We start from the raw sequence: 20,900 nt of genomic DNA on the forward strand, positions 1-20,900 counted from the left end.
TGGGAGCTCCATCAGTGCCTTTATTGGACTTAGTCCTTCTATTACCCCTAATCAAACTGAAATGATGAACACAGATGATTGTTTTCATGGGTAATGGAAGGCTTTGAGCCAGGTAATGGCTATGTAATTCTGAATAGGTATTAAACATCTGATGCTCTACATTTTCATTTCTAGACAGTGGATGATACAACATTTAAAAAATTCTGTATCATTTTTTAATGTTCTTAAAAAATTCTAAGAAAACATCTCTAAGTGAACAGAATCTCTCTCGTGTTCCCACATGCATGAGAACAGCTCTCATACAGTGCCCCAAGGGTCATTCATAGGATTGAGTGTGACATCATAGAGGAACACACCTTACCAACAGTGAGAGTTCACACTAATGTGAGTTGGGGTCATTATGACACCTGTGTTTTAAATTCTTAACCTGGAAGGCTCTGGGCTAATGGCTTTGCATCATCCACATCTACTTTCACTGAGCCTCTCTCCCAAGATCCTTTACTTCTAGATGAAGAGGCCATTATATTCATAATTTGAGGTCTCCAGCAGAAATGTTAGTTTGGCCAAGAAGTTCGTTCGGGTTTTCCCATAATATCTTATGGGAACACATAAAGAGGCTAAAAACAAACATGTTATAGGTTGAAAATGTTACCCTCTTGATAGCTGGGTACTTCCTTTAAAATTTTATTTCAAAAGTCTTTTTTTAAGGAAGAAAAGCTGGGGAACTGGACTCTACCTAGTGCTAGGTTCACTCACCACGCCTTACCACACTGTGTCAGGTAAAGAAGCCTCCCCTGGCACTTGCTCTCTTGCTCCTAACAGTGAATCCCATTTTGAGGCAGCACTGTACGCCTCACGACTGAACAAGGATATGAACAGGTTTGCATTTCTCAGAAGGATGCTTCCCTGGTTTGGAAGTCACCTCTCCACGCTTCTCAAAGAGTCTTGTCAGATGCTAGAGACAAGTGAATTTTGCTTCAAATGAAATATAGTTGGCCTCCACCCATCCCCAAAACTTTTGAAAGCTGCTGCCTACAAATGAACTTCACTTCCCCCAAGTAAGGAACTGATGATCACAATTCCTTTAGGAGCCAAATCCATCTCCAACAGGCCACATTCTATCTCACGAAATAAATTGGAATCCACAAAGCAAAATGAATGAGAAACTTGTTGGCACACTCGCACAGCAGAAAAGGAGGTTATTTAGAACAGCCATCCTCCCACATGGAGGCGTTCACTGTCATAGAGAGCAGAGCATAGGGACCCCTCAACTCTAGGGCTCTAACAAGGGTTGGGAGCAGAGAAGAAGATAAAGCGATGTGGCTGGATTCCAGGAAGGCCTAAGTGTCTCCCTAGAGACTAATGCTCCCCTTCCACTGTTGCTGGCTCAGTGGCGATGACTACAAAAGTGGTCCCCTTGTGCTCTCCCCTCCTTCGCAGTCCCCTAGTGAACTCTCTCTAATGCCTTCACATGAACAGAGTGTTAGTTGGCCTGGGATGATTCATCTGTAACCATCCCCCTTCAACCATGCAGAGCTCTGCATGGCAGCTTCTAGATGAGAGGATTCTCTTTCATTAGGTCCTGGAGGAGATAAAATGTCACTGGAAGAGGAGAGAGTGCCAAAACACAAAGTTTGGTACTTTAATCTATCAGTGATGTGCCAGATGTGAGGAGTAAATTCTTTATTTCCCTTTCCTAATATAATAATCTAACTAGAGGCAGGCCTTGTTCAGAAGCATCTATTAAACTGTACCTTTGTCTATAGGGTTTTTTAAGTTTGCAACATTTTCCTAGGGAAAATCCTTCTCTACATTTCTAATGATATTTATGCATTCTTTGGCTATAGCCACAAGGCATGATTTCTACTGGGGTGGGGGAAGAAGGAGCTGCTATTCCTGCATCAGGGAACTCACACCATTTATTTGGAGCTCAATGCACCTGAGGCATTTTGCCTGTTCCCCCTTCCTCGAGGGAGAGCCAGTTGAAAAGCCCTGTGATCCAGCTGGCATGAGTTTTAATTCTGTAAACTGCCTAGCAGAGGAGGCCTCCAAATCACAGTGTGGCCAATGATACAGTTTTGTTCCTTGGCTATAAAACAGTCCATAAACACACAAGAAGAGATGGAGATTAAATACAATATTTCTTCCCAATATGTTATAACCAACTCCAGGCAAAGGAAGCCATTGGTTCAACTCCCTTTCACTTAAAATTAGCAAGTATTTGTTGAATCACCAGTACCTGCTAGCATTATTCAAGGCATAATAGAAAATATAAAAGCAATCAAAATCATTGAGAAATCACTATTGGATTTCAGAGATATCCACACAGAAATGATGAGCAGCAGGTCAATTTAAAGTGAAGATAAGACTACTTTGCAAAGAATCCCCATGTCATCTTTATTAAAAGTAACAGTAAAAAAGCTATAAAGCCATACAGGAAAAAAATGTCCTCATATCTGGTTAGTAATTTACCAGAGATATAATGAACCACTACCCAAAACCACCAACACCCTCTGATTTGGATCATGTATTTAAAAGGAAAACAGTCAAAAAGCATCCTTAGAAGTATGATGTTAACATTTTAATAAATGGGAGGAGTAAAATAACAGACTTGGGAGCTTGTAGTCCTGTCACAGCCAAGTTAGGAAGACTATCAAAAGAGTGGCTTGAATTGGGCATAAATAAGTTTCCCCAAATTTCTGTTTTACTGATCTAGTGATTCTGCTCTGCAAGAAGTGAAAGAAAGAAGAAGTGGCTCAGTCGTGTCCAACTCTTTGCGACTGCATGGACTGTAGCCTGTCAGGCTCCTCTGCCCATGGAATTTTGCAGGCAAGAATACTGGAGTGGGTTGCCATTTCCTTCTCCAGGGGATCTTCCCAACCCAGGGATCGAACCTGGGTCTCCCGCACTACAGGCAGACTCTTTACCATCTGAGCCACCAGGGAGGCCCTGGAAAAAGTGAGGGTTGATTAAAAAAAACCCCAACAGAAGCAGAATTGTTTATATTGCAAAACCAAGACTCCAGGTAGATAACCTAATAAATGTGTACTTTCTGATGCTAGTGTTGATTACTAATGAAGTATTGCAAAACTGAACCTCATTGATTTCTGGTGAAGCTTTTCTAAGAACTCAGCACTGAAAAAGGAAGAGGTTCATCCAAAAGGGTATTTGAAATAATCTATTCTAATTAGCTTCAGGCATTTATTTGACCAGTTTGCACCTAGAATTCTTGTTATTATCTACTTTTTGGTGATGGTCATTTGAAAATCTGTCAGACACAAAATGCCTTAGGTCAATTTATCTCCTTCCTATCAGTGAGGGAGAAAAAATGCACAGACATTATTGATATAACTACTCTTGCTGAAATTTCTCCCTTCAGGGATCTGGTAGGGAATACAAGATGGGAAAGTAATTTAAATAGATAAGGTGTGGGAGGAAAAATCCTTTGGAAGTGGTATATATAGTCGGTCTCCATTTTTATTAAAAAAATGTAGAGCATATATGGTGGGTATTAACACTTGTGCTAATTTAGTTACTACCAGTCAACTACTGAATATTTCAAATGTGGCTAACACAACTGAAGAATTAAATAAGCTTAGTTATACTTAATTTTGATTAAATATTTCAATTAAATATTAAGTATATATTCAGAACAGGTTGGGTATGTAAACCTTTTTTAACAGTACATTTTATAAGATTTAAGTACAGATCAAGTATATTTCAGATGAAAAGTTAGCATCTAAATTGAGATGTACTCTAAGTGTAAAATATATATGGACTTTGAAGGTTTGGTACAAAAGGATACAAAATATTTCAATAATGGTTATGTTGATTACATGTTAAAATAATATTTTTAGACTGAATAAAATATTAAAACTACTATCCCCCATTTAAAATAATTTAACTATTGAGAATTAGTTAAATTACATATGTGGCTTGAATTATATTTTATATTCCTATTTGACAATATTGATATACACACTTTATGGCTTGTATGTCTGTACCTGCATTCAGAAACATTAGCCTGTTACAGGAGCATATCTGCTTTCATAACAAAAACAATATACAAAATAAAATTGTATGTTTATAGTGACATATGAAATCATAATGGTTAAGTCTTTAGAGGTCGTCCCAAATGCAGAATGATGGGGACAAAAGATTTACTGAAGACAGGTATGATTATATTTATGGGAGCTTTTTAGGGTGCCCACTGTGCCTTTGTTTACCTTTAGAAGTATGATAATTCACAGTGTACCTCTGAGTCATAGTCTGCTGCTGCTGCTGCTGCTGCTAAGTTGCCTCAGTCGTGTCCGACTCTGTGTGACCCCATAGACGGAAGCCCACCAGGCTCCCCCATCCTTGGGATTATCCAGGCAAGAACACTGGAGTGGGTTGCCATTTCCTTCTCCAGTGCATGAAAGTGAAAAGTGAAAGTGAAGTCGCTCAGTCATGTCTGACTCTTAGTGACCCCGTGGACTGCAGCCCACCAGGCTTCTCCGTCCATGGGATTTTCCAGGCAAGAGTGCTGGAGTGGGGTGCCATCGCCTTCTCCGGAGTCATAGTCAGTGGTGTACTAATATCTAACAATTGTCTCTCTGGAGTAATAACTTTAAAAGGGCCACAGTTTGTAGCATTTGCCAATCTCTGTGGTATAAATACCTCCACTAAGGCTAATTTTAAGCTACCAAGTCACTTAACTTGGATTCATTGAATCACTGACATCACTAAACGTAGATTCCCAAGTTGGTATAAGCTGCGCCCAGCACACCACCAGCTGGGAAAGCAGGTGATGCTCTCTGGACTCCAGGTGAGGCAATAGGTACAAAGATTAAACAATCTGCTGACATGACACAGGCAGGGGACAGTGCTACTGAGTGAGCCCTGGACACTCGGGTTCATCTGATGCCACCTGTTCCATGTCAGATGGCCGTATGTCATTAATAATCACTGATAATTTTCCAGGGCTATAGAAATTACTATCTAACTATCACAGATGCTATCCTTGCCATTCAACTACAGAGGGTGAGCTTAGGGCTTCAGTGCACAAGTTCTGGAATCAGGTTCAAATCCTTGCTTTACCAAACCTCAGTTTACGCTGTGTGTATCAACACTTGCTATTTATTACACTTTCTGATACTAGTGATTAAGCAGACCATTTTATGTTTCCATGGGGTTGGGAGAGGGGCCCTCATTGTAGGTCCTGGAATGGAAGCCTAGGGATGTGGTAATGCCATCAGCATAATAGGTGAGACTCCCCTCTTCAATCAAGCACTTAAATCACACGAGTGTCCAGGGAAGGGGAAGGATCATCATCATGTAACGTGTGCATCTCCTAGGGTAAGCAGGAATGCTGCTCACTTCTGCTTAGGTGTACATGGAGGTGGGAGAAGTAATCAGAATAAAAAGTATGGGAATCCAGAGATTGATCTCCCTCTTAATTACAATCTCACCTATTGTAAGAATATTTTATGTTGCTGTTTACTGGATCCAGATCATCTGTTTCATGAGTTATGGATTTTTACAGCTGAAAACTGGGTAGATTAATTCTAATAATAAGATGCTTGGTTTAAAGCCAGGAATCTTCCTGTGAGAACACACAGAAGGCAACTGGGTTACAGGAACCTGGGCTTCCACCCTTTTCTTTTTGGAGGAGTGAAAGAATAAGGGCCATTTCAAGACCAAATACTTGGTGCTTCCCCTTTCCTGGTAAGCATGGGCATTCTGTTGGGAGTGGACCTTTCTTGGCACATGGGACATCCTGTTTGAATTCAGCAGGACCCAGTGGCACTTTGCAACCCCTCAACACAATAGCTAGACCGATGGATAACCTTCAAACTCACCCAGCCTGATACACTTGGTGCATTCACTGGGCACGAGGCAGGTGTAACTCTTACATGGAAGAGAAAATCAGTCACATAGGTGGGTGCTTATTTGAACAGTATGTTCCATTTCTTTGTATATCTTACAGTATTGCACCTACAAAGTCATTTTTTTTCCCTAAACAGAATTTGAGAAAGCAAACCTCTTACTGGATTTCTGGTTTCTCTCTTTCCATGAGTGGCTCCCCCCAACCCCCCAAAATCTAATTTTTATTACTGTGACACATCACATAGAACATGGAGAATGTACTTTAAACAAAGTTGAAGATGCTGAAGTTTCTTCCAAGACTCTCAGATGGAAATACAGGCTTTGTTTTACCTAATTTATTGGAAATAGATAAGCTGTTGAAGATCTCATAGGATGAAGTCTTCAAATAACAAAAAAGATTCAGTATCTTCATGAGATATAATTTGACAATGATTTCAACCATAACTCAGAGTATTCAAGGAGTCACTCACATACCTGGATCACATATACAGCAAACGTTGGAAGAAACTCTTTTTTTCTTTTATCAAGTCCAAAATAGTGAAGCTGTTGTTTCAGGGTAAACAAGTTGGGAAACCAAGAGTGAGGCAATATGCTCTCCTGGGAAATACATGGCTAGAAAAGGAGTCAGCAATCCTGTGCCCTGGATGCAGCCCTACATTGCCCGATGTGATGGTTCAGGCAGTAAGTTCATCACTGCGGGGCCTGTCTCCTCACCTACACACCATACCAGGCTTCTGTGATGCACCAAACCCCGTGCTGTGCAATGTAATAAACAGCTGTCAAGTACAGAGGGGTCCTCCTGTCCTGAAGTTGCCAGGCTCCTTGTCTTTCTCGTCCTTCAGCTGTGAGCAACCTGGAGGCCACAGATGTGTGTCACTCACACTTTTATCCCCAACAATTAGCCCCGGACCCCACAGAGTAGATGCCCCTTCCAAAATCTGCCAATGAATAAATGTGCCAAGTGCCTTATTATTTCATTAATTCCTTGCAAAAGATCCTCTTTTTTTTAATTTTTATTTTTACTTTATTTTACTTTACAATACTGTATTGGTTTTGCCAAGTATTCTGTCTGAGGTTGTGGCATCTTGCTTTGAGAAGTGAAGGGAATCCCACAACCTCAGACAGAATACTTCTTGGTATGGATTGGAACCTTCTCCAAGGCCTGCCATTGCCTTTCATGCTTCTTTGAAAATGCTAAGCCAGGCCAACTAAACACACAAGTAGGGTACCAGTGAGGCAGGCCATACTTCAGAGAGCAAGAGAAAGAGAGGAAGGACCAGGTTTAAATCATAGACAGGGACAGGCACTATAGTATTTCTAGTACCGAGGGCCTGTCAAGGACGCTGATAATTCAGAAGTGCTGATGTAGTTTCTTTAGGAGAAGGATATTCGTCTCTATATCTCAGAGATTCCAAGAGCACCTGGTCTACTTTTAGGTACATTACTTAAGAGCTATGCGGTGTGCCCTTTCCATGACATGAGGGCATCACCCGCCTCTTTGGAGCCTATATTATAAATAGAAAGAAGTCTATTTGGCCAGACTGACTGGCTGCCAGATAGACGGCAAACACAGGGCAGATCAATGTCACATCTCATCGCCAGGAAATTTACAATACACCATTTCACTCTTCAGATCATGGAAGGTGTAATAGCTTGATGTGGACCATCCATTGTTAATAGCTTTAGTAGAAAATGCTCTCCAAAGAAAATGCAACTTGTTACCGAAATATAATGCCAGCCACAAATGCCTGCTGTTTGTATAATTTTAAATTTCCTAGTAACCACATTAAGAGTAAGACATAGATAAATTTTAATTATATATCCTAATTAACCCAATATATCCAAAATATCATCACTTCATCATGTAGTAAATAGGAAAAGTATTGAGATATTTTATGTACTTTTCTTTTCCCATACTGAGTCTTTGAATCTGGTGTGTATTTCACTCTCACAGGACATGGCAACCGGCACCAATCACATTAAAAGTGTTTAAGAGCTGCAGGCAGTGAGTGGCCACTGCACTGGATGGTGCAGTTCCGAGACTCTGAGACTGGGGAGGTCTATGTGTCCAGCCCCTGGCTACTGCAGGATGTATCTGTGTAGACCAAACTGCTGACAAGGGACTTTTAAACATATTTGGCAAGGTCTAATAATTTCTTAAGGTCCTAGAAAGAGTTTTTCTATTGAAGCGAGAAGCAGGCTTTTATAGACCGTAACACTCATTTTGCATATAATTACTGAGCACTGAACTCTACAAATAATTAAACCGTAAGGCCAGAAACAGATCTGTCACTAGGTATGGAACTTTAAGTAAGTAATTTCACACCCTTAGCCTCTTTATTTCCAAAAGAGAATGTTGGAGCATAGCAATAGTTCTTAGCCTTGATTGTATATTAGACCTCACAAACAAATGCCCTGGCTTTACCATAGTACCAAACGTAAATGGGAAATCTGGCTTCCCAGGTGGCACAGTAGTAAAAGAATCCACCTGCCAATGCAGGAGATGTGGGTTCGATACCTGGTGGGAGAGATTCCCTGGAGTAGGAAATGGCAACCCACTTCAGTAATTTTGCCTGAAAAATTCCATGAACAGGGGAGTCTGGTGGGATACAGTCCATAGGATTGCAAAGAATCATATACAACTGAGCACGCATGAGCAAACTGAAAATCAATGACCTACTGCAAGTCAAACGTGCTATGATTTTGAAGTCTGTGAAAATAGAGTCCAGCTGTTCCAAGCAGCCTCTATGGGTGCTGCTTGAGGGGTGAGGGGGAGGGTGAGGGGGAGTGTAAAACATCATTCTCCCCCATTCAGCTGACCAAGAAACATATTTTTAAACAATAACACAGAACCCTATAAGCCAAGGGGTTTAAATGCTGAAATATGAAAAGTAGGATCAGAAAATATTAACCAATGAAACTGCAAAAGAAAGAACAGGTGTAAACAGATGAGACCAGTCATCCACAGATATTTGATCACTCCAATAATGATATAACATGATTTTAAAGTGTTGCTTATCAGACTGGATAGGCAGAATGCTAAAGAGTTTCCCCAGTCCCCCAAAGACAATCATATCTGGTTATTCTACCATTAATCGAGGTACTGCGCTGGTGAGACTTCACAGATGTTATTTAGGTTACAAATCAACTGACTTTAAAATAGGGAGACTATTCTGGATTGTCTGGGTGATTTACATTTAATCACATTAGTCTGTAAGACCAGGAGAGGAAGTTAACCAGTGAGATGTGGCAGAAGGGGAAGTCAGAGAGGTTAGAACTTGAGAGGGACTTGCCCTGCATTACTAGAGGGGCCATACAGCATGAGGTGCAATGCAGGCAGCCTCGAGGAGCAAAAATGGTCTCCTAGCTGACGATCAGCAAGGAAATGGGGACGACAGTTCTGCAACGGCCACAAACTGAATTTGGTCAATAACATGAATGAAGTTGGAAGCAAATTCATGCCTAGGACATCCCAAAGGTAATGCAGCCCTTAGACAGCTGATTCCAGCCTTGTGAACTCTGAGCAGAGAATCCAGTTGCACCAGCCTGTGTCCAGACTTCTCACTTACAGAACTGTGAGCTAACAAATGGGTTTTTATAAAGTCACTCAATTTATGGCAATTTGTTTTAGAAGCAATAGAAAACAAACATGGTCTTTAAAAGTCTATTTTAGAGCCTGAGGTTGACATCCTAAACATTAGTCAGGAAGACAACTATCAAGCCGTGACGGAAACACAGCCAGAAGGAGAGGAGATTTTTACAAGAGCACAGAATTTTGGAGGCAGAAGGAGCTCTAGAGATAATCCAGTCTAATCAATTAATAATGGATGAAGAACCCTGAAAAAAATTAGTAAATCATTTATGGCTTTGTCTCGCCCAACTATTCAGGACCAACAAGAATTTCCTAATACAGAGACAGGTACAAGAATCTTCCTTTCAGAGCCTGCTGATGCTCTCTCTCTCTTGAGGCCACTCAGTCCTCTCCATTCTAACTCTACAATTGCCAAATGACCTGCCAATTCTTGTCTTGTTTTCTGGATTCTCTCTGGAAAATTAATGCAATAACAAGCTGAAATGAAATTGCTTCACAGCTGACATGGAGAACAAACAAATGTACTGGCATTCATCTCACGAGGCTGGCCAGTGTAAGCGGGGCATCTAGAATCTAATCATCTCTGGGTCAGCTGATGCAATTCATTGTTTGAACGCATCAATCTAGACATGAGTTGATTAGCTGATTCCAGAAAAAGCCTGAGAGATCCCATCTAAATTAGTTTGCTGGCCTTGCTTTTCATTTTAACCTCATGTCAGACAGGAAATTAAAAAACTGTCAATGAAAAGACAAATCAAAATCAAGGTCAAACTCTATGAAAGAATCGAGTTGGGAGAAGATAAGGACAAGGTGCATGTATTTATGGAGGAAAAGGTCTTGTGGAAGGGAGGACAGGCTATCTTTGTAACATGTCCTTGTAAATCTAACCTCTTGGCTCAGGAGAGCTTGTTCTCAGGACCCCTGAATGGAATGTTCATTTTCCAGGAGCCTTATTTTTTACCACCCCATGGGACCACCACAGCATGAGTCAGGAAACTTAACTCAATGATCTGGTCATGTCTCTCCTAAATCAGTTGGCTAGTGAATGAAGCTGGAACAAGAGGGCTGAGCCAAAGTCTGAATGGCTATTAATTCAAGAAAACCATCCTCCTATCAAGAAGTCAAAGGAACAGACACTAAAACACTTTTCATCGCAATCTGTTTGAGAGAAATCAGTTATTTCACATCTTGGAGAGCAGTAATAAAACATTCATCTTCCCATCAAACTGAAAAGTGATCAAATGAATTTTTTACTTTCAATCACTTGTGATCATCTTATCAGTCAAAACTTTACTTCCAAATGGGGAAGAAAAGCTACAGGGAATCCCACTGTGGCAGTTTACACAGCTGCTGCTGCTGCTGCTGCAAGTTGCTTCAGTCGTGTCTGACTGTGCGACTCCAGAGATGGCAGCCCACCAGGCTCCCCCATCCCTGGGATTCTCCAGGCAAGAACACTGGAGTGGGTTGCTATTTCCTTCTCCAATGCATGGAAGTGAAAAGTGAAAGTGAAGTTGCTCAGTTGTGTCTGCCTCTTAGTGACCTCATGGACTGCAGTCTACAAGGCTCCTCCATCCATTGGATTTTCCAGGCAAGAGTGCTGGAGAGGGTTGCCATTGCCTTCTCTGAGTTTACACAGAGCATCATGTAAATGTTGAACCAGAGGGCAGGTGCCCTAGACAAAGGGAAAAAGTCACTGGGACACCCATAAGCCTCTGGAATCAGTCCTGTCCAAACTGAATGAACTCAGCATCTCCTACCCACCCCCAGCTTCCCACCTAACAAGAAACAGCTTCATCTCATACATTTTCTAACTTGCTTAATGAAGTTATGGCTTCCACATTAGCTGAATTATCAAGAGAGAACTTGGTTACTCCATATACACCACGTGTAACTTGTCACCATAAGGGGGTGATTCTACCTCAGAATTCTCTCTGGCAGGTAGCGCCTCCTCCCTCAAGGCCTGCCACACTCCTTTAGACTTAAAACAGCTGCTGTCACGGTCTCTCTTCCTTTACCTTCAAGGCTGCTGCTGGACAAACCCAAAATTTACCTATTCTTCAAAATCATGCTCCAATAGCCCTATCTGCATGAAGCCTTCCACACTGTCCTGAGACTTAACCTTTCATCCCTCTACTATAAAATGTGCCCTGACACAGAAGTCACGAGGTAACAAACCCGTGTGTGGAATGAATGAGTTCTCAGTGCCTGTGTTGTTATAAATTTCCTCAGGGCAAGATGCCGTAGAAGGCGATGGCACCCCACTCTAGTACTCTTGCCTGGAAAATCCCATGGACGGAGGAGCCTGGTAGGTTGCAGTCCATGGGGTCGCTAAGAATTGGACACGACTGAAGCGACTTAGCAGCAGCAGCAGGGCAAGACACAGACTTTCCCCTCATCTATTTATCACTCTGCTATAGGAGTTAGTTTGGGTGAAAGAGAGCAGAGGGTACTTTGGAGGTTAGGGGATGGGCCTAGGGCTGATCTTTGGGCAGCCAGAATATCACCTGAGGATGCTGGATATAAGTGCAAGAGAATTTCACAAAGGCACAGAAGGTCATAGTTACTCAAAATTCTGCCCAACATCGACCCGAATGGCTGGCTGCTTATGCCAGAGGAAAGGCTTCACTGCTCCTCTGGAAGGAGGCAGACCTCACAGGCCAGTCCTCCCCATCAGTGTCTTACCTTAGTCCCCTCAGAATTCACAGCCAATCTCCTCTCTACTTTTACAGGAGGGACAAGCAGAAAAAGTCAAGAGAAAAAGAAGGAAGTCGGGTGCAGGGGGCTTCCTGCTCCCCTTTTACCACTGGCACAGGATAGAGCACAAATCACAATTCCTTTTTTTCTTTGGAAATTATTTCCCATGCTCACTAGATTATATTCTTTAAACTACAATTTCATTTAAGGAAATGGGTTTACTAGTTTCTCTAGAAAAAAAAAATGTCCGGAAGCCTAGCATTAGTGATGGTGGGGGTTGGGAAGATGACTGGGATGGGGAGAGCTTAGGGGCTGAATGAGACCCTAAGGACCATGCTACTGTAAAGGTCTCACTTCACAGATGAAGTAAGCAAAGCCCAAAGGGATTAAGTGACGAGTACAAGACCTCACTGCTGTTCAGAGCCAAGCTGGGAGCAGCACCCAGGCCTCTCGCTCCCAGTTCAGCGGGCTTTTCAGTACTTCACCTTGTCTTCAACATGTTGCTCTATTTTCAAGGAGCAAAAAGTCAGTTTACCCTCAGGCTCACACGTGCTATCACATATAATATCATGAATCATTATGCATTCAGCACAAATATATCCTAACAAGTGTGGAGGTGAGATGAGCCAAGCTCTCCTGGCCTTTCCCAGCTCCACAGTGAGCTGCCCTAGCCACTTTCTGTGAGTTAAGACAAGAGCGCTGGAACAACCCAGAAATGAAATCTACTCACAGCCAGCCCTCAGGACTGGAGCAAACTGAGCCTGAAGTTCCGAGAATAATCTTGATCAGCACTTTGCAAAAATCTATTCTCCACACTGACACCACACAGCTCTCCTTCCAAGTGCAGCCCGGCAGCCTGGTTTACTTTATCTCGTAACAATGATAAACCCTTAGCAAGGTCCTTCCAAGCCTGTGTGATCTTACCTGGACTCCTATCTTCCCATGTCCATCTTCCACCCCTTGCCCAAATCTCCCTCTTACGGAGGAACCTTCTCAGAAGGCTCCAGGCTATTCACACCTTCACCCCTGTGTACCTTCCACCCTATTCCTACTTCATTCATCCCAGGTACTCCTTCCCCAAACCTCAGCTTAAGGTCAGTTCAACTTAAATACATTTCTAGCAACAACCCCCAACTCCCTACCAGGAGAAGTTAGGTGCCTCTCCTCTATCCTTGCCAAACCTCCACCATAGCATCCTGAGATGCCCACTACTTTCCTTTCTCTCCCTTGAGGGTCATCTCTGTATCCCCCCACTGTCTTGCAATACCTAACACACTCAGCTTGAAATGAATCATTGCAGAAATGAATAGATTCCCCTGGACTTTAAAATAGATGTTTTTAAGGGCATATGAGCACATCCTTCCATTGAAAGTTCAGCTGAATGCTTTTCAATGAGATAAAATAAGTGGCATTTCCCATCGTATAAGGCATGATGAGTGTGTGTTAGTCACTCATTTGTGTCTGACTCTTTGTGACCCCATGGACTATAGCCCTCCAGGCTCCCCCAGGCAAGAATCCTGGAGTTGGTAGCCATTCCCTTCTCCAGCATATCTTCCTGACCCAGGGATCGAACCCAGGTCTCCTGCATTGCAGGCAGATTCTTTATTGTCTGAGACACAAGGGAAGTCCATGGCATGACAGGACAGCCCTAATCAGGCATGCAGGTAGGAACCTGAGACATCAAAGTAAACCAGCCAATGGGTACAGCTAGCAGTACAAAAAAACTACATCTTATTTTCCTCTTCGTCAATAATGTGGACCATCCCTAAGACTTTCGGAAACCTGGAAGAAAATGCAAAACAAATATGCAATTGTGGTGGCACTTCTTCATGACACTCCTCTAAAATATAAACTGACTGCTGAAATGTAAAACATGAACCACAATTATAACCCCGAAATGCCTCCTGAGTGCCAATTATTATTTCTGTCGACTTTCTCAAAATGTATCAGCTTCTTAAACACGCAGAAAACCAGCCTTTCATTCACAGAATAAACTTCAGAGACCTAAATTATATTATAATGGTCATTGGACAGGGAGGAAGGCAGTCTGAGGTTTTGCCTAACTGGAATATTTTAAAGGCTGCTGGACAGGAGAAAGAAGTTTCATTCAGAGTAGAAGGAGAGTGGAAGAGGAGGGCAAGGAGGGAGGGAGGAATAAAGCCAGAAGAGGGAAGAGCAAGGTGGGAGGAGAGGAAAAGCAACTAAGTCAAGTGCAAAAGCAAGTTTTTTTGTTTTTTTGTTTTTTTTAAGAGACTTGACTCTCACCCTTTTAAGCAAAGTGAACAAGAAGGGAAATACTAACCAATAGTCCGGCAGACACTCCTGAAACAGAGGCTGGATTTTCGTATGGTTTCCTCCAGGCTTTATGCCAAGGATGTTTAAATTTCCTTATTCATTCAGTCATGCATGGAAGCAGACCGCACTATGCTAATTTGGTTAAGATTTGGCAAACTGTGTGGGGTTGGAGGAGGAATATGGTGAACGTTTCTTGGTCACCGCTTGGCAGTAGATTCTTGGTCTTGCTGCTTTCCTATATAAACCTTCCCCAAATCCTCCCCAAATCAATTACATTTTCTCTCTCTTCCTCCCTCCCAATCACACACACACACACACACACAACCTGGTACCAGAAAAGATTAGAACACACAACCCATTGCCTCACGTAACGCACCCCCCGACCTTTGCCCAGGGCTGGGTTCTGCCAACTGAAGTGAAGGCCAGGCCTGGGTTGGAGTCTCACGAGGCTTTTCAGGATGGAGCCAGCCAGATCAACTGAGAAGGCCATGTATTAGAATTTGACAAAGACCATAAGCCGGAGGGGCTGAAGACAGTGAGAGTTATCTGAATATAATTCCACAACTAAGGAGTTCAAGAAGGGAAGCTCCAGGAGGGCAGAGGTGCTGGAATCTCCATGAAAGATCCCAAGAACCCAGAGTATAGAAAGTGAAATATTTGTTAAATGAAGAGTAAGCAATTAAATTTTAAAACATTAGTGCCCATTGGAGATCCCAACATACTTAACGTTCCATGTTTAATTATAGTATCTATCAGTGGCTATTATCTGGAGCTTCACCAGATTTCTTGTAGCCTCCTCACCAGTTAGGATAATCACAATGATTCCCACCACTGAGTGTGGGTTGAGCTGCTGTGCACGCAAAGCTTTGGTGTTAGTTATTCAGTCATGTCTGATTCTGTGAACCCAAGGGCTGTAGCCTGCCAGGCTCCTTTGTCCATGGGGTTTCCCAGGCAAGAACACTGCAGTGGGTTGCGGTTTCCTTCTCCAGGAGATCTTCCTGACTCAGGGAATGAACCTGTGTCTCCTGCACTGGCAGGTGGATTCTTTGCCAGTCAGCCATCAGGGAAGCCTACATGCAAAGCTATGTGAGTATTATTCTTATATGACTGATGGTCCTGTCCACGCTCCCAATACAAGAAGACTGTTCATCCTCCTATAGTGTTGGTGGGAATGCATATTGGTACAATCACTATGGAAAAAAGTATGGAGGTTCCTTAAAAAAGTAAAAATAGAGTTACCATATGACCCTGCAATCTCACTCTTCGGCACATATCCAGAGAAAAACATGATCTGAGAGGATATATGCGCCCCAATGTTCATTACAGTATTGTTTACAACAGCCAAGACCTGAAAGTAACCTGAATGTCCACTGACAGCAGAAAGGTTAAAGAAGATGTGGTATGTATATATAAACACACACACACACTGGGATATTACTCGGCCATTAAAAAGAATGAAATAATGTCATCTGGAGCAACACGGATGCACCTAGAGATTGTCATACTGAGTGAGGTAAGTCAGATAGAGAAGAAGAAATATTGTATGACATCCCTTATATGTGGAAACTAAAAAGAAATGATACAAATGAACTTATTTAAGAACAGAAACAGACTCACAGATTTAGAGAATGAATTTATGGTTGCTGGGAGGAAAGCTGGAGGGAGAGATAGTTAGGGTTTTGGGGATGGACACGAACACACCTCTATATTTAAAATGGACATGAACAAGGATCTACTATATAGCACATGGAATTTTGCTCAATGTTATGTGGCAGCTGGATGGGAGAGGAGTTTGGGGAAGCACAGATGCATATGCACATATGGCTGAGTCCCTTTGCTGTTGACCTGAAACAATCACAACATTGTTAATTAGCTTTATCTCATCCAATACTAAACAAAAAGTTTTAAAAAATAATATATTGAAAGAAAGACTGTTCATGATTGATGAGTATAGCTGAAATTAGCAAGGCCTTTTACTGTTTAAAATACTCCTGCTTGGCTGGCTTTCCTGTGTGTGTGCAACAGACACATCTGTGACATGTGACACATATAAGGCCATTTAATATAAGGAACCTCACAGGGAATCCTCAAGCTGGAATCAAGATTGCTGGGAGAAATAGCAACCTCAAATATACAGATGATACCACCGTAATGGCAGCAAGTCAAGAGTAACTAAAGAGCCTCTTGATGAGGGTGAAAGAAGAGAGTGAAAAAGCTGGCTTAAAACTCAGCATTCTTAAAACTAAGGTCATGGAATCTGGTCCCATCACTTCATGGCAAATAGAAGGAGAAAAAGTAGAAGCAGTGACAGATTTTATTTTCCTGGGCTCCAAAATCACTGCGGATAGTGACTGCAGCCATGACATTAAAAGATGCTTGCTCCTTAGAAGGAAAGCTATGACAAACCTAGACAGTGTATTCAAAAGCAGAGACATGACTTTGCCGACTAAAGAAGGTCTGTAAAGTCAAAGCTATGGTATTGCCAGTGGTCATATATAGATGTGAGAGTTGGATCATAAAGAAGGCTGGGCATGGAAGAATTGATGCTTTTGAACTGTGGTGCTAGATAAGATTCTTGGGAGTCCCTCGGACAGCAAGGAGATCAAACCAGTCAGTCCTAAAGGAAATCAACTCTGAATATTCATTGGAAGGACTGATGCTGAAGCTGAAGCTCCCATACTCTGGCCACCTGATGTGAAGGGCTGACTCACTGGAAAAGACCCTGATGCTGGGAAAGACTGTGGGCAGGAGAAGGAGATGGCAGAGGATGAGAAGGTTGGATGGCATCACTGACTCAATGGACATGAATTTGAACAAATTCTGGGAGTCAGTGAAGGACAGGGAAGCCTGACGTGCTGCACTCCATGGGGTTGCAAAGAGTCAGACACCACTTAGCCACTGAACAACAAAAACCTTACAGGGAAATGTTCATTCGAATAGATTAGTTGACAATGACTAGATTTGAGACTCCCTGACTGTGAGTTGGTGGACTGTGAGTTCATTTACTCTGAATGATATTTTGGATGAGTAGAAACAGCCCTTCTGACAGATGTTTCCAAAGTCAGACTCAGGAGTCCATGAGTCCTCATCTCTAAACCCTGTCTTCCTCCAGAGTCTTCAATGCAAGCCAGAAATCTAGGGGTTACCTTCTTTACCTCTTCTGCTCCCATTTCATCTGTCAACTTTAGCTCTTCGGTATCTTTTGAATTCATTCCATCCCCTTTATCCTCTCTATTGCTACCACCAAGTCCTAGCCATGATCTCTCATTGAGACTTTAGGAATGGCCTCGTAACACCCATGAGGAGTCTCAGGCTTCCTCCAATCCATTTATTAATGGAAAAATTATGTTTTGAAACAAATATGATCATGGTATCCCTGTGAATAAAACATTCAAATGATTTTCCTTGTTCATACAATTAATATAACCCATCATGTGAGTTAATACTTAGTTATCCCCCAACATTCACTCTCTCCACTTTCACTTAGTAATAGAACCCAGTAAGAGAGCACCTGTCACAGCAACCTTGCAGCCACCTCTGGTCATACTAAGACTCCCTTCTGGCTACAGGATGTCAGAAGTGGCAGAAACATATTTCAGGAAATGTATGTCCCCTTCACCTTTCCTTCTCCACTCCCACTGGCTTGATAGGCTGCATCACCAAAAGCAGGGATGAGGGCATCTACCTCTGTGGAAGATTTCTGGAACTCATTATGAAGTGGGAAGGTCTTCCCAGATGGCACTGGTGGTAAAGAACCCACCTGCAATAGGAGAAGCAGGAGACAAAAGTTTGATCCTTGGGTCAGGAAGATCTCCTGGAGGAGGAACTGACAACCCACTCCAGTATTCTTGCTGGGAAAAATCCCATGGAGAGAGAAGACTGGTGGGCTACAGTCAATGGGGTTGTAAAGAGTCAGACAGGACTGAGCGATTGAGCATACATACATGCTTGAAGTTAGATCTCAGACAATAAGGGTTTAAGTACTCATAAAGGACTAACTAGTCAGTGGTTTTTTGACAGGCCAGTTGAGGTCTTTCTAGCTTATTCTTGAAAGAAAAAATTTTTTCACTGTATTTTTCAGGTTCAACTGAAAAAAAGTGGGAAAGAAAAATAAAGACGTCTAAAAGCATAAGCTTTCCCTGGTGGCTCAGAAGATAAAGAATCTCTCTGCAATGCAGGAGACCTGGCTTCCAATCCCTGGGTTGGGAAGATCCCCTGGAGAAGGAAATGGCAACCCACTCCAGTATTCTCGCCTGGAGAAACCTATGGACAGAGGAGCCTGGTGGGCTACAGTCCGCAGGGTTGCAGAGAGTCGGACAGGACTGAAGTGACTTAGCACACACGCACGCGAAAGCATAAGCTGAAATTTCATCCTCAATACGAATAAAGAAAGAAGCTTGGCAGGAGCACGCGGCAGTCAGACATGAATTGTTTCCATGGGGCCTTAAGAGACACCCCTTCCATTTCTATGAGAGAATTATGAATTCTAGTGCACTAAAACCAAAAGTATTTAGAAATGAGTAGCTTTATTAGCAGCAGCAGCAGCAGCAGATTTATTTATGGTATTAGGGCCCACAGTAATGACCATCAACAGACAGAAATAATATTTTGGTCTATTAAAGAAAACAGGGGACACTCTGCCCAACCTTATCCCAAACAAAATTAGCAAACCTCAAGCTACTAGGGGATTTATTGAATAAATAAAATCTGGCAGTAAATAATGGCCATATAAAGAGTAGGGAAGTATGGGGCCTTAGGAACATGATCTTTCTAAGTTTTTGCACCCAGTCCCCCTAGACTAAGCTGCATCCAAACATGAGGTTTTCTGTTTCAAGGCAAATTTTATTTGTAGATACTTCAAATTTAGATATTTATATCAAGAACAAGAGCTAAATCAAGAGTAGGGGTAAAAAAAAAAAAAGTAGGGGTACATGATGTGAATTTGCAAAGTGATCATTTTCCCCAGAACCAGTTTGGGTTTTTTTCCCATGGTTATAAACATACAATACTTATTTTTGTAGAAATTTGGTAAGAATTAATATAATGTAAAACAAATTTTAGATTCCTTTTCTGTCGCTCTCCTTCTAATAGTTTCAAAAACAAAGGTTGAAAACAGACCCCATACCAAAAATTTGTTTATTTTTCTTTTTCCATTTAACATTAGTGTCTCAAGCATCTGCCAATTAGATTACCACTTTTTCTAGGAAATGCAGCTTTTAGCAATTCTTTGTTGATTTAAACGAAATCAACCTGGCTCAGCCTGTATTGACTGATTAGACCGAGGATGAAATCCCAATATTAAGGGCAGACCAGCAAGAAATGATTGAAAGTAAATGTTGGATGACCCAGGCAGACTGTCAGCTTGGAGAAGTAACAAGAGGAGAGAGAGCCTGAGGACATCAGGAAGAATCCATGAAAGGTACATGAGGTAGTGAGAGGGAGATAGAGGGAGATACAGAAGGATGACTGGGCACCTGCACAGAAATCTGGTATCTTTACAGTAAGTCGCCAAGGTATGGAATTACATGGAAACATCCTCTCCCTTGCTGCCTGAAAAAGTATAATGCCCACCTATCCCAAACCAAGGGCTTCCCAGGTAGTGTTAGTGTTAAAGAAACTGCCTGCCAATGCAGGAGACATTAGAGACACAGGTGCAATCCCTGGATCAGGAAGATCCCTTGCAGGAGGACACGGCAACCCACTCCAATATCCTTGCCAGGAGAATCCCATGGGCAGAGGAGCCTGGGGGGCTACAGTCCATAGGGTTGGAAAGAGTCAGACACCACTGAAGCAAGTTAGCACACATCCTAAACCAAAATAAAACATGAACATAAATGGTTGTATGAATTAATATTCTATCATATTCCTATTCAGGTATGACTACTCTTTAAACTGAGCCATAACCTATAATTAAGCTGTGGAGTCAATTTAGTGTCTCAACCAGCTTTGTCAGTTTGTTTAAATGGATGGGATGGAATGATGCTATGGAACAAATATTTGTGCCCCCTGACACCCAAATTCATATGTTGAATTGGACATGCGGGGTCCTGAGGTGATTAGATCATGAGGGTAGAGCCCTCATGAGCAGGACCAGGGCCCTTATAAAAGTGGTTCCAGAGAGCCTGTGCCACCTTTCTGCCATGTGAGGACATAGCAAAAAGACAGCTGTTTGTGAACCAGAAGTGAGTGCTTCCCAGACACTAAATGTGCTGGTGCCTTGATTATAGACTTCCCAGCGTCCGGAACTGTGAGAAATAAACTTCTGTTATTTATAAGCCATTCAGTTTACGGTACTTCTGTTATAGAAGCCCAAACAGACTCATAAGACAAATGGAATGGAATGGTGGTTTCTTCACATGAAATTTTTTTTTTAATGTGTGTGTATCACTATTGGCTCACTATGAAGACCTGATTATTTCTTACTGTGGACAGTAGTCAAAAAAGTTTGTAG

The 20,900-nt window shown here is 42.1% G+C and overlaps 1 protein-coding gene across 2 annotated transcripts in view; it reads right to left on the bottom strand.

The window, feature by feature from the left end:
* GHR (growth hormone receptor) overlaps window positions 1-20,900 on the bottom strand; it is a 293,486-nt gene that overhangs the window by 162,783 nt on the left and 109,803 nt on the right. Inside the window, exon 1 of one of the 2 annotated variants that reach the window (XM_068990482.1) lies at window positions 14,457-14,629. The exons of the other annotated variant lie outside the window; for it this stretch is intronic. The gene's annotated coding sequence lies outside the window, so the exon portion shown is untranslated. Of the gene's footprint in view, window positions 1-14,456; window positions 14,630-20,900 lie in introns of those variants that run through there. 2 annotated transcript variants of the gene reach the window in all.

This window comes from Capricornis sumatraensis, chromosome 18, assembly GCF_032405125.1.
Source record: "Capricornis sumatraensis isolate serow.1 chromosome 18, serow.2, whole genome shotgun sequence".
NCBI lineage: Eukaryota > Metazoa > Chordata > Mammalia > Artiodactyla > Bovidae > Capricornis > Capricornis sumatraensis.